This window comes from Cricetulus griseus, chromosome 2, assembly GCF_003668045.3.
Source record: "Cricetulus griseus strain 17A/GY chromosome 2, alternate assembly CriGri-PICRH-1.0, whole genome shotgun sequence".
In the NCBI taxonomy this organism is placed as follows: domain Eukaryota; kingdom Metazoa; phylum Chordata; class Mammalia; order Rodentia; family Cricetidae; genus Cricetulus; species Cricetulus griseus.
The window spans coordinates 250,846,372-250,862,304 of NC_048595.1; positions in this window are offsets into that span (position 1 = coordinate 250,846,372).

The window sequence follows — 15,933 nt, forward strand, 5'->3', positions numbered from 1 at the left end:
CCTGAGCATTGGTGGCACAAAATATGGGTGTAATTGCATTTTACAATATCTTCTCATTGGTAATAGCGAAAGCAGTTTAGTGACAAGAGAGAAGACACATACTTTCTCTCACCAAAATACTCTTCATTGGCCAAATAAGCAGATTCCTACCAACCTTCATGTATAGAAGCATCTGTGTGAAGCAGAAAAGACATTCACAATTATGTGAACCTGACCTTCATGCTGTTCCTGATAAACACATGAAAGGGTTACATGCCATTCTATTCAGTGCAGATGGCAGAAAAAGGCCCCAGATCCTTTATAACAGATAAAAAAAATGCTCTAAACCAACAAGTGATGGATTTGAGTCTTGGCTGATGTTACCATGAGTGAAACTTTAAAATTTTTGAAACGCTTATTATCTTAGTGATATGTAAAATAATGATACATCTTAAAAATTAATGTCATATTAGATGCAAAGCAAACAGTTATGAAAGAGCAATAATGAACTGATAGGTAGAAAATCAGGGTTCTGGTCCCTGATCTTAAAATAATATGGAAATAACAAGAGTCAGTCATCGATTGGATGCCAGTTTGCCAGTTCCAAATTTGTTATTGCAAAATACATTGTTGTGTTGGATTATCATGAAGGTGTCCTCTAGGTTGATGACACTCACAGGTGAATGCTAGTTATCAATTTTTGGATATTCTCAAGTATATTATATAGTATTAATTTTGAATACTTAATTGTAACTTAAAGTATGTGTGTGTGTGTGTGTGTGTGTGTGTGTGTGTGTGTGTGTGTGTACATATACAATAAAGCTTGGTAGCTGAGTGTCCTGAAATTCCTATTAATTTGAAAGACCATTTATTATAAAATTCTAATTTTCCCACATATTTTGCACTGAAGATATTTAAAGTGAAACACAATGACTTTAGTAAAAGAAGTAAGTAGGAGGTGAAATACTTGGTAAAGGAAGACAGGGTCAAACATTTCATGCTGTGAAACATTTAGAAATTACCACTGTTCATAAAAGACTACATGTAATGGATTACAACTGGCTTCACTGGCATCAATGAACAATGAGCTCTGATTGAAGCTTCAGTTTAAAGACTCCTTGTCTTGGAGTGCTTTGAAAACTTGGTAAAATTGCATTGTTTCCCATGCACATCGTAGTTTTCAGTTTGCTAGAATGTTACTTAATAGGAACACTACTCCACTCAATAATTTTGAATGAATGAAAATGATTGGAAAGCAGCTTAATGCAAAATGTTATCATTAGTTTAAAAAAGAATCTCATGGAACACACCAAAAGGCATAAATCAAATTTGACTATAAAATCATAGTTAATACAAATAGATACAGAATACAATAAAAGTCTAATGAATTAAATTGCCTAGGTACTATAACCTCCCACACCATGGACTTTGGAATGGTATACAGTACCATATACAGTTTCCATCCTGTAGAGTGGCCCTCAACTTTATTAAGAGAAAGGATGGTTAACCCAATAACAGCTATGGCACATCCTGGCATAGGGCCAAACAACCTTGTAAATAAATGTTTTATACCAGCAGTTCTCAACAGGTAGCAACCCCTTTGGGGGGGGGGGGTCAAGTAACCCTTTCACAGGGATTACCTAATACCATCAAAAACACAGATATTTACATTTTGATATTAATAACAAAAGCAAAATTACAGTTATGAAGTAGCAATGAAGGTAAGTTTATGGTTGGGAGTCACCACAACATGAGGAACTGTATTAAAGGGTTGCAGCATTAGGATGCTTTATACCCATAGACAATTACCACTTATAGCCCTAATGAGAAAGACCTCTCATTGCAGTCAATTATGATAAAGACAGAAGATATAGCTGCTGAGAATAAGTGACTGAGTGTTAATGCTTAAACAACACAGATATAGCATCCCTCCAAGGCTCAGGAACACTGGGTAGAAGGTCATAAAACTGCAAGAGCTGGAAGGCCTTTGAAATGCTGACCTGTGGGAAATACACAGTCAATATAAACATAAAGTCTCAACCACTATGGACAACTGAACTGGGTCTGCACAAGGATGGCCCTATCAACATCAGGGCAAGATAAAGGGAGGACTTTAATGGCCCTTCCTGCTAAACTACTTCCTATAGATGGATTCAGGACAAGAGGGAGTCACTGTCCTCTTTTTATCCACTGCCCAGTTGGGTAATCACCAATTACCCACTAGACACCACTCGTTTCAATCCAATGGTTACTCAGTTGGCAGTGAATAAATTAACTGTTTCACACAATATAACCAAGTCCTGAATTTGGGAAAAGGACAGGGGGCATGAAGACATATTGATGCGGGAGAGAAGGAAATGGTAGAAGTGTCAGAGAGAGGAACATGAATGCCTCACACATATGTATGAAACTGTCAGAGAGCTGAACATAAGAAGTCTATAAAGAGTTTAGAGAGCTATAGTGGGATAGTGATTACAAGGGAAAGTGTGTGTTCTAACTACTTAGAAAGTGATAATGAATTTAGATTAATTATTCAGATTTAACTTACCAATTCATTAAAAGAGGTTGAAAATGACAAATAATCTTTAAAGAAATTTCAAAACAAGGGACTAATGGAAAATTTAGGCAGACCTATTGATTGTCATATGATTATATAATATTTTAGACTGATCTTTTCCCTTTCTCCTAATGGATTAATTATAGGACTTGCAGTAGTGATATAGATTACTAAGGGAAAACACAAGTATCTGTAACAGGTGTTTATTTTTTCAAAAGTGTATGAAAAGGCAAAACACAATACCAAATTAATCCTAATTTAGTATACACACATACACACACACACACACACACACACACACACACACACACACACACTCCTACATGTGAACTAGTACAATGTACATGTTGAACTAGTTATGCTAGTGGAAATATTTCACATATTATTAAATATTAATACCCCATTAAATTTAATATTTCACATCATATATGACTACAACTTGAGGTTAAAGACATACCCATCTTACACTATTTTAAAATTATATTGGTAAACTGAATGTCTTCCATTTCATTTACTAATGTGCCCCCTTTTCAAAACCTAAATCAGAAATCTGTGGTTTTTGAAAGCTTATTAAGAGACTGCACAGGGGCTCTTGCAGAGGTTCAGTCTCTAACATTCACATGGCAGCTCAAAATCACTGCTAAGTCCCAGGGCATCTGACCGTTTTCTGGACTCCACAACTGCCTGCATCCATATGGTTCAAATACACACAACTGGACATGAGCGCGTGCACGTGCACAGACACACACACACACACACACACACACACACACACACACACACACACACACACACACACACACACCTTAATAAACAAACAAGTGAAAATTTTTAACAAAATTTATCACCTATGTCTGATGCCCCCTTTCACCTGTCAGAGTCCATGGTGCACAGGAGGATCTTTACAGGTCTTTGTACACACAGCCAGAGTTACTAACTGCCTCTTCGAGGTTTAAGCAGATGAGAAGGCTGTCTACTCTAAAACATTCAGATTGCCTAAACTCGGGTTTTTCCAAGTGTGCCATAAGCTATCTGTATTCTGCCATGTAGACCACAAATAACTTAATCTTGAAATCTGCTCATGATTCTTGCTGTGCTGTGATGGGCAAAGCCTTTGTCTCTCATCTAGAATAACTATAACTTCTACCTATGCCATACACACCATAGAATTCTCAACTATTAGTGGGAACGAAAGCAAATCTTGGGCTCTTCATGTTATCAATGAAATTCATACATTTCTCACTCAATGAATAAATGAATTTCCCTAGCATATGTTCATTTTCTAAGGATTTTTAAGATTATAAGAGTAATTAGTATTTATTGTACATCATTGCTCACTACTATTAACATAAAATTATTAATTGTATAGTTACTAAGTACAAAAATTACAATTTGCCAGTCATTTGAGATCAGAGGAATTAAAATTTACATAAGCATCCAGAAGGACATTGTCAAATGTCCTTGACCTACACCAGTCCAGCTTTTCCTTTTCATCTCCAGTTAAACTAGTTAAGCTTATACAGATCTAGGGAAATTATTTATCACCTAAAATTTCTGGTGGAGTCTTGTTAATCAACAAACAACCAAGAGAAGGCACTTAGCATGTCATTTCTGAGTTGTCAAAACAAATACATATCATGTTTGTGGACATGTTCTCTGAGTGAAGAACCCATCTGCTTAATTACAGACTTCCCACAAATGCCCATATATAAATCTAGATAAAAATAACCAATGCCACATTAAAGATGTAGTTAGTGTTGTATGAAATGATTAAGAATGAACACAGCAAGAGTGTGTTTAGGTTATCTCTGGAATTGCCAGGTATTAAGGAAGTCTATTGTACTGTGATATGGTAATATTACAGTTCTGTGCTCAAAACAGACATTTGATAAGGTTAATTGTGACACAAATACAATGATAACATGCTTTTGGAACTTAGTAATACATTTATAAAGTTCTAATAAGAAGCAAATGTAGGAAAACAAGTTGTCAACATTGTGCTCCTGTATCAGACATACTTAATTGCTTCTTATTTCTTCCATGAAAATTCCATGTAATACATTGAAATTCCTATGTAGAGTTTTGGGGTAAAAACCATTAGTTGTTAAGTTTCATTGCATTTATTTTCACCATAGTGATACATGCAACTCAACTATGGCTTATTAAGAAAATTTCACTAGTAAGTTAAAAAGCATTACTAAAATTGGTTTCCAATACACCAGGATACATTATGAATCTTCTCTTGCAATCTAACTGTGTTTCTGATAGTTTGTGTTAATCAGATGAATTTCAAGAGCAGTTCTTCTGAAAAGAGACTGGAGTGGGGACTTTTTGAAAATCACTGTATGATATTTGTGAGAGTTATATGGCCTTGTTGTTTATCCTGCAAAAGAGCCATTATTATCTACTTCTTTACAGAACAAGCTTGTAAATCTTTGAAGTTGAATATTACCAGGAAACTCAATACTCATCACCAAACAGAATGTCCTGTATTCGTAGGTGACTAAAGAAAATGCATTCACTCTTATTTGGGCAGGGATTTGAGTAAAAGCAACTTCCTCCATCAGCAACACTGTTCAGATTCATACTTCCTTCATCTATATTCTATTTCTGCTGCAAGGAATAAAAGCGATAATTAGGAAACAGTTTCCATGGCAGGAGTTTTGTGATAAACATCAGTATCATGGCTTCACATTAGCTGTTCCAACAACCATCAGAAGATAATGACTTTCAGTCACTATCAATCAATAAATTATTCAGTTACAATTTCCCATAATTCATTGCTATTACTACCAGTAATCAGGTTGTCTCCTTTGTTTCTTGAAATTAAACTTGCACAAAGCAGTATGACTAATTACCGCTTGGTCTTCAGCAGTTCCCACCAATAATTTGCCACTTTGGACATTAGGCTGTATTAGTAATGAATGGAGGCTCTGTATATGTTGAAGTAATGCTGAATTGTCAAGTAATTGCACTCATATTATTCATCCTGCTATCAGTCAAGAGCATTATGATGCCTAGATGGTGCTAGATTAAAATCAATTAAAAAGATGACTTGGTTTTGTTTATCATGTACTTGTAGAATTTTTCTTACAGCTGTTTCTCAAGTACTTCAGATGAGGGATGCATATGAAACAGAAAGAAGCCCTCTGAAAAACGCAATGCTTCTCAAATCTCTTTTTGGAATGCATTATCTACAAATGGAGTTGTTAAATTAATTCTGCAATCATAACTCTCAAGATGGTCCTAAAAACTTTCCAAACTTCCAGATTTGTGCTTATGTTTAAGTAGGATAAAACACATTACTGGAAGTAATGTTTTAGCATCAATGCAGCAGGGTAAAGCCATACTTCCATGGCGATGCTGAGTGCAAAAATATTCACAAAAACTCTTGTCATCAGCACTTGTACATGGAAATCGCTGGACAACCTTTCTCAGCTTAGTTTTACACGATCTTGGGCTAAAATACAATAAAGCATTTGTAGTAGTCCTTTTTTACTTTGGCTGTTCCTTTGTTCTTGAGTAAAATACAATTCTGATGTACAGGGGCCTTAAAAGCAAAAAACCTTCCATTGCTATAGGTTACTTACTTCCGCCACGAAATCCACCTAGTCTCTGTAAGATTGCTGATGAATCTACTCCCAGATGTGTGTTGGTTTCATGAGCTAAGTTCCTTTCTTTATACTCAACATTTGATAAAGCCATTTCTATCCCCTATTTGCAATTGATAGTTGTGAATCCTTTCACCCTTTAAAACATTTCTATATTGCAACATAAAAATGAGGCCACCCATCAATAGGCAGGGAGATTATTCCTCTCTTAATTTTGGAGGGGGGTATGATATTATTATTTATGTTAAAAAAGTGAGGGTCACCTGTTTGTATATTTTAAACTTTCTTTCTGTCTTTCACATCGTGCACCCCAGTCCCACTCATCTCCTGTCCCCTCACATTCGCCCTCTGTCCCTGTAACCTCTCCCAAAATAAAACAAAATTCAAGATAAAAAGGGAAGAAAGGGAAAATCTCATCATATAAGATGCAGTGTGACCCACTAATCATACAGTAAATGCCTTTATCCATACATCTTTATCTGCAGGTGTTCATCGAAAAGAATCATTGGTCTGCTTCTAGTCACTCCTACACTATCTACACTGGACCTTAACCTCACCGAGACACTTCCTGGACCCTGGACATCCCGGTGTTGCCCTGTACTTGGGAGATTGTATAGCCCTGGGTCCACAGGACCTCATCCCTACCTGTGCTCCAGCAGCACACATGGGGTGTATGTTGGGGTGTGCCAACACTTAACCCTGGCACAGGGCTCATCAACCTGCCAGGCCTCCCCCATCCTCACCAGCAAGGTGAACTCTCCAGCACTGCCCTGACTAATCACCCCTTGCAGTAATGTGCAAGGGACATGGCCAGATCTGTTTTCACATCCTCAGGGTTGGTTCTCCCACGCATACACTTTCAAGGCTAAGAGAGGTGTAGGGGCTACTCTCCTGAGTGCGGCAGACAATGAGGGACAGGGCCAGCTCTCCCCCCTGCCTCAGGCATGATGGGCAGCGAGTATGGGGTGTCTCTCCCCCATCCATGCCGCCAGATGACAGATGAGTAATGGAGACACTTGTCCTTGCTCACAACTTTGGGCCTGGCTCACCCTCCACCAAAAGGGTTAGCTCTAACGTTCTGCCCAGGCGAGGTGCATGGCCTGTTCTCCCCAAGTGTTGCAGCTGGTAGGGGACAGGGGCAGCTTTCCTGCTTTTAAGACCTCAGGGCCAGCTCTCCCATCTGCTTCAAATGTCAATGGGGGGATCACTATCACACTCATGCCACCACACGATAGAGGAGTGATAAAGTTTTCCCATCCTCACAATGGGGCTAGATCACCCACACCTCTGCCAACAGGGTCGACACTACTGTGCTACTCAGGCTAGGAACAGGGTCCACTTTCCTGAGTTCTGTAGCTGGTAAGGAGGAGAGTCAGCTCCCTAGTCTGTGGTAGGCAGTGATGGGTGAGGGGGGCATCTCTCTCCTGTCCACATTGCTGCAGGAGGGATGAGTACTGGGGACAGTTTTCCCACACTGGCAACTTTGGGGCTGGGACACCCAGACTTCTGCCAACAGAGATGGCTCTGTTGTGTGATCCAGGAGAGGTGCAGGGCCTGTTCTGCCAAGTGTTGCCGTTGCAGCTGGTGGGGGACAGGAGCAGCACTCCCACACTTAGCCTCAGGTGGCGATGCAGGGGACATCTCTCCCAGTCCATGCAGTGGCAGATGAAGGACTGGGCCAAGTCTCCCACACTCATGTTCTTGGATCAATTCATCTGTGCCCCTGTTAATGTTGTCAACTCCACTGTGCTGCCTAGATGATTGCAAGGCCTGCTTTCCCAAGCGTTGCAGCTGGTAAAGGTAACAGCTCCCTCACCTGCTAGAGGTGGGAAGGGAAAGGGGGAGGGCGTCTTTCCCACCACACTGCAGATCAGGGAGGTATGTCCAGGTTTGCCTCACACACTCATTTGGTTCGTATCCCTGTCTACAAGGTCAACTCTACTGCACTGCCCAGGCAAGACACAGGTGAGTTCTTCAGAGAGCTACAACTGGTGAGGTATTGGACCATGTCCCCCACCTACTGCAGCTCTCAAGGGTAAAGGGAGGAGGGCATCTTTCCCTCACCCACGACACCACATGGCAGAGGAGAGGGGTGGGTGATAACTTCTCTCCCATTTTCACACCCCAGGGCCAGCTCGCCTACCACCCTGTGAACAGGATTAGTTAGCTCTATTGTGCTGCTCAGGTGAGGCATAGGGTCCCCTCTCCTGAGTGCCTCAGCCGGTTGAGGAGCAGGAGCAATTCTCCCTAATTTGGTAGCCAGTGAGGGATAGGATCAACTCTCTACAGCCCTATCCTCTCTGCCTTTTGTGGTGTCAAAGACATCAGATATCAACACAGACTGTGGCCCAGGCCCTAACATTGCCATGTCACTAAGTGTCAATCAAGTCACCCACCTCAGCCTGCCCCTCACTGCTTCTACTTATTCAGATACGTGTCTGTTGTCCACAGGACACAAATCATGCCCCCCCTCTCTCATTCTCTCCCTCTCTCCCATACATTTGCTCCCCTTAACAGTGCCCCATCTGCCCAGTGCCTCAAAACTTCAGGCAGGCCCGTGTTTCTCCTCAAAGCTGGGGCAGGGCCTCATGTGGTTCTCTTTGCCCTGCTCAGTATGTCATGGATCTGAGCATGGAAATGATTTTTCCTCAGAGCCCAGGGAACTCCGCCCCATATCTGCATGTGGGTCTCTTGGCCATCTCTCATTTTTCTTAAACATATCTGTCATAACTAAGTCCATACTAAGAAAACTTGGCACTCCTAACTTAGTCTTTACATTTCAGTATTTTTAAAGATATGCACATAATTATGTCAACTTATTATTTTTCTCTTAATAGTACTTTGCAAATTCTTTTTAGATTTATTGCAATACAAAATAACAGCACGTTTTTCATGATTTGAAAATGAACAAATGTCTCCATTCAAAGCCACTGAAACACGCCTATAACACACAGAAAGAATTTTGTGATGTTTCAAATTGGCCCATTCATTACATTTTTGTAGATAAATGAAGCAGAGAAGGAGCAGGAAGATAAATATCTATTATAAACTTAACTTTGTCCCATAAGGAAACTGCACCCTATTTTGTGGTACTACAAGAAAATTTATATTCCCTATTAAAATTGGGACACTAGAAGAAATCATGTGTTCCCTTCTGAAATCCAATGGAGAGATGAAAATTAAAGAAATGTTTAGTGCAATTGATTTCAGCTGGTTCTGAATTTATGAAACTTTACAAAACTACTACTCAAGACTCATGGGAGAATTCAACCCATTTACCCAGACTTCTAGACTTCTTCGCAGTATTATGTAAAAATGAGACCAGTATCAAGCTTGTAAGAGTATCTCAAAACATGTTAATTTCTATGCACAACAGAAGGAGGGTACATTTGTTTTTGTTAGCTACTTGTTTGCTTGAGATGTATTCTCTAAGCAGTCCTGGATAACCTTAAAATTTATATGTGGCTCAGGCTGACCTCAAATTTATGGTGATTCTCCTCAAATTTGTGATCAATCTCCTGCCTTTGCCTCTGGAATACTGAGGTTGTAGGCAGGAGGCAGCACGCCATGCTATTATTTTGAATAGTAACTCTCCTCCACAGAGAAAGCCAACAGCAGGTCTTTTGGAGAGAAAAGAAAGACCTGAGGAATCTGACAACAAGCATTGTGGGTGGTATAACCTGGAAGAGGGATTACCAAAGCAGAAGAAACATGTAACACTGGATAAGAATGTAAAAGCAGGCAAGGAACTGGAGAATGGAAGTATCCAAAAGTCTCCAATGAATCCAATAAGCACCAGAAAGCTACACAAATGATACAACTACTCTGCTCCCTGCCAAATCATCTCAAGCCCTGAAAATCTCTCATAAGGGTTACCCTGGAGGGTTTCTATGAAACCAGGAAGAGGTATTTGACTTTGTTTCTGGGTTATGGAAACATCTTTGAAGAAACAGAGGCTAGAAAGCCTCAGGAGCGCATCCTTTTGTGACTCAAGAGGAAGTCTGGATAGACCTGGATTGTTCAATCTGTGGAAATGATTCTTAATCAATTTAAAAATCACTATGATTTGGAGGACTGGAACCTAGCTAATACATAAAACTGGAGTCTACTTATATAAAGTGATTTCAATTCATGAAAAATGACAGTCCTGCTGATTTTTAAAAATAAAGTCAAGGTTTTGACAGACAAACAGTGTAACATTGTCATCCATAAGGCAACTTATTCCCAACTCAGATATATCTAGTGAAACATTCTGAACAATGTGGCAACATTTTCAAAAGTGTATGAGAAGTATATCTCCAACAATGCAGAGAATAGCAGATTCATGACCTTTCAAGTTGCCAATGACTGGCCTAAGCTAGACAACAGGACAGACAGCATGAAGAGAGGAAAGGCAGATAGGAAATGCAAAGACAGTAGTAGGAAGTGCTCAGGCCATATTTATTGATTCAGGTAGGATCACACATAGAATTTTTTGGTACAATACAACCATGTACTGAAATAAGTAATACATGTGCCAGTATGTGACGCAAACTTGAGGACTCTTGAAATCAACAAGCTATATAATTCACCTTTTAATGTTCTGTGATATATGAAGGAGAGGGAGAGAGAATGATATCTCAGATTTATTATATCTGAAATGTCCTGAAGAAGTACATTAAAGAGAAATAAAAAAAGGGATGAGATCAAAATTACCCAAAGAAGCTCAAGTTTAAGAAGCAGTGAATTGAGAAATAAATGTCAATCATTACTTGGCCTTGTGGCTAAGATCAAGCTAGAAAGAAATGCCTGCAAGAGGAACTAAAGTTGAGGCTTTCTAAGTATGTAGCCTAGGGCGAGTCACTTTGGCTCCATGAACTCCAATTTTCTCAAAGTATAACTTGAGGGTAATCATGTATAGTTCACAGGAGACTAAATCAAATTATGCACAGTCACGTGACTATTTCAGGTCTGAGTAACTGAATGTGAGTGACAAAACTCTTTAATCTAGACATGAAATTTTCTTATTAAAAACCGGGCAAGGAACAGGAGAAGAAGATATCAATTTTAAATATAAAAATTAAAGAAATGTGTAATGTAAGGAACAGAATTCTGTAGGAAAATAGATTTGGATTTCTTGGTTAAAAGGGGACAATTGACTTAACCTATCAAATCCCTGAGGATTAAGCATAGCAGCCATTCAGCTTTCCACTCTTAAGAGCAACTGCAAAATAGCTCATCTCTTTCTGAATCTGCCAAAGCAGCAGGGATCCAGGCAGACTTACCTTTCTTTCCATCACCTACCTTTCCTTCTCCAATGTACTGTACCAGACATAATACAACACTTACTTAATGACTTGGGTTATCTTTATGAGCATCAGTTAATGTTACATGTCGGGATGCAAATGTGGCTGCATGTGTAACAGAATATCAGGTGAAATGAACCACTCATGTAACACACAGTTGGGCTGCCCAATTTTATCACATGCATGATACTGAATTTGAGATGATTTACCAGGTGTGGAAAAAAATGGAAACAGCTGTCTTTCTAAAGATGTGACAGTATACATGCAAAATCACAAATGTCACATTGATCTATCCACCTCTCAAATCCCCACGTTTGTGTGTTCTCCTAGGGTGAACATAACGTCCTTCTGTGTCTGATCTTGATTCTTATAAGTGAAGCCTAGAATCTGTTTCACACAACATTGCACTTTATAGCATAGTTCTTTTCTGCATTTTTTTCCACCATCTTGCAATAGTCCAAAGATTCAGCCTCACTGGAGTTTTCAAGTTTCTCTTCTGGCAAAGGCTTTACCCCAACCAGTTTCTTTTGCTTATAAAATTCGTATTTGACAATACTAGGACCCACCTGGTCTTGCTGCTAGGTAAGTGTCCAAGAACCAGCAACAGATGGAAAGACAGCCAGCTCATAGCTTTTGACTTCATCTGTGGACAGATCTGAAGGGATCTTAAGCTAACTCAGCTGGATTCTGATTATAGAACATATAAAGAAAAACAGTGGCACACAGTGCCAATCAGTATTGGAGTGCTGGCAAAATGACACTATAGGAAATATGGAGTTTGGGAGGGACTAGAAATGTCAGGTTCAGAGAAGAAAATGAGGAGAGCTGCGGGCACACTTGATGTAGAGGTATGGAAAGAGCGGGGTTGTTAGGCTCTGTGTGGGGTTGGGAGAGATAGGGAGGAAAGGATCTAAAGAGAAGAAAGGGAAAGCAAGACAACGGCAGAAGCTGGAAGGAGAACAGACAGTAGTATAAGGAGGACCAGCGAAGGAGAGAACAGATGGAGCATAAAACACCAATTGAAAAGATGCTGATCCCAGGTCTTCACAAATGTACTTCCTCTATTACAGTAAAATCTAGTGCCTTTGTTTTGTGTGGAAGTACCAAAGAGAATCTTTTCTTTCAATCCATTAAGCCTGCTGATACATTGTAGTAGCATCAAACTCCATCTATCTACACTGCCTCATTAGTTATGTGTTATGTGATCTGGGATGGTTACCATGGTCCCAGAAGACCACAGATGAAGCTAAGGTGAATCACTTCTCTGTGCTCTACCTCTTCTTTCCATCCATGTGCATTCTTCCAAAGACATCTTCCCTTTAAGGCAGTAGTTCTCAACCTTCTTAATGCTTTAATACGCTTCCTCATGTTGTGGTCACCCCAAACCATGAAATTATTTTCGTTGCTACTTCATAACTGTAATTTTACTATCATATTGCAAATATCTGTGTTTCGCAAAGGGGCTGAGACCCACAGGTTAAGGACCGATGCTCAGGGACTCATGGAAGCTATTTCACAGCCCTCTAGGACTCTGACATTTCCCTCCACAGCAAGCCTTCTTTACTCTCACCAATCTTTATTCTCCACAGCTACTCTGCTGCCCTCCATCCCTTTCTTCTCTGCTTCTCTTTCTCTCTTGGCCTCTGCTCCATCCCTTCTTTGAATAGCTTTCAGTCTTTGCAAACAGTCATACCCTACATTATGTGATGTCCAGGGAGGTTTCTCAAATCTGCACAGCCTGTGTTGCTCTGCTATTTTTGTTGCTTCTGATTTTCTGAAAAGTGTTGCTTTCTAGGATCTGTTCACTTATTATGGAAACTTAGGTGACTCTGAAAGCCTGTAGTGATTCACAAGTCCAGGCTGTGGGAAGCTGAAAGTTCATGCAGGGAGAACTCAGTGCACTCCTCTACCTGTGGTGAGCAGCCTTAGGCACCAAAGGAACATCCAGTACAGAAGAGATTGCTTATAGCATTAAAGAGACCTAAGTACTATCCATTCCGAAAAAAAAAGTTGCAACATGGAAAATAAAAAAGAAATAAAGAATTTTGGAGATAATAAGCCATAAGGCAATGCATATATACACCCATAAAAATGCAAAATCTGCAAGAAACATGACCCTGCATTTTCAAGTTGTATGACATTATTCTTCTCTCATTTCTATCAGCCAATCTCTGGAACTAAAGAGCCTCACAGCCAAGAAAGGTCAGGTGACTGAATTTAAACTTCAAGCCCTTTTGTTAATGGAGATGATTACCAAATAAGCCTCCTTCCTTTCTCTGTGACACTACATGAAAGACATTTGCAGAGAAGATAATGACAGAAGAGCTAAGAGTTGGATATAGGCTTATATCACCAGAACTCTAAATTTCCAAGGTCTCAGTACCTAAATTTATTTGAGTATATGAACCCATTATATCTAAGGAAATGAATGATTCCCAAAATTGATTTGTCCTACCATTAATTAATCATATAGAATTGAGTGAGTCAGTGTTTGTCATTGCAACAAAACACCTGTGCAAAACAGTTTAGGAAAGGTAAGTTTTGTTTTCACCCTTATTTTCAGACATTCCAGTTTGGTTTATGTAACTCCTCCTCATCCAAATTACAAGTTCATATATTACATGAATACCTAGAAATTCTTCCTTACAAGTCGATGAGTTTGGAAAAGGAGCCTAAAAAAGCAACCACTTTGGATTGGGGAACATTAAGTCACACACTGCTAGTGTTAAAGGTTAAACAGTGCAATGCAAACTGTCCCTGTCACGCATACCTAGCTTCTTGTAATTTCTCTTCATGTTTTAGGAATACACAGAGAAGAGCTTATCTCTTTCACATATGTATATATGTATGTTACATAAATAAATGAAATAGCAGTCTTACTTTCTCTGAGCCCTCTGAGACTACATAGTAAGTTCAACCTTGGCAGTATGGAGAAGATGGATTTGCCTGTAGACCTGCCTTAAGGAAGCATAAAGAACAACTGGGTTTTTGGAAGAAGTCTCCCCTTTTATGCAGTTTATCACAGTACTGTTTCAAGTGATGCATATTTGATATTCAAAAATAAGACTGCTGCTTTCACCTTTATTGTATTTTTGCAAACCATCTTTTTTCAATCATAAAATATAAAACAAGAGATACAGTCAGGGGCTGGAAAGATGGCTCAGAAGTTTAGAGCACTGACTGCTCTTGCAGAGGATGTGGGTTTGTTTGCCAGCATCCATGTATTGCCTCACATCCTCTGAAACTCTAGATCTAGGGGACCTAACAGTGTTTCTGATCTTTGTGGGTTCCTACCTACACAGACATGCACTCACACACACACACATTGGAGCACACATGCACACACAATTAAGTAAATAAATATTTTTTAAATAAATAGACAATGTTTTCTTCTATATGTTAATTTCTATCTATTTGTAATAATACAGACTGAGAAATTGGAGACAAAAAGAAAGCACAGAGACACATGGAAATATATGTTGTGTTTGGCCTTCCATTTACTGCTGAAACTTATGACTGTCAGTCTATTTGGTTCAAAAGTGCATTCCAGCTTTTTTTATTTTTTTAAACATCAAAGGTCTAAAGACAACAAGTTTTCTGTGGGTAGGAAGCACAATGTTATGTGGTTTGGTCTTCAGAAGGGAGCAGAAAGTACTGATGGAAAAATTAGACCAATGCGCCAACATTGGTTCTTTGCTTCTGTTACAGGATGAGATGAAAGAGTGGCAATAGCAGTTCCCTGGATTTTGTAGCTTATTCACAAATTATTGAAGTCACTGACACATAGTTTCATTCCATCTTTGCACTGCTTCTTTGTCTATAGGATTACAAGGATTTGAATGTTTATGTCAGTTACAATTTTTACATTGAAAATCCTTAATGCCACAGTATTAAAGGCAGGGTCTTTAACAGATGACTAGCCTATGAGTGCTTTACCTATACAAAAAAAACTCAAGGGGTCACTTAGATCCTTTGGGAGCTCCTTTCCCTTATGCCCATGTTATGATGATGGCTAAAAAATGGGGGACCTATAAGAAATAAGTTTTCTTCAATTTCTAAACATTTTGATGCTTCGATCTTGAGCTTTCTAGGAACCAGATATGAAATAAGTTTACTTTTGTTCATAAAATGACATTGAAATTCATGGGCTCAAAATATAGAATTCTATGGTTTATAAATACAAAATCCAGGGACATTAACAATGTTGGCAATGTGCTGTAACTATTACTACTAATTCTAGTGCTTTTATCAACTAGAACAGAAAGTCAATACCCATTCAAAAGCGAAAACAAAAATACAAAAAGAAATTTCTCAGTATTGCTCAATTCAAGGTAGTTCCTCAGAAAGATAGAAGTCAATCTACCTCAGTATCCAGCTATACCAGTCTTAGGCAAAGACTCTTTATCCTATTAAAGGCACTTGCTCAACCATGTTCATGGCTGATTGTTCACAGTAGTCAGAAACTGGAAACAACATAGATGCCCATCAGTCACAGAATGGA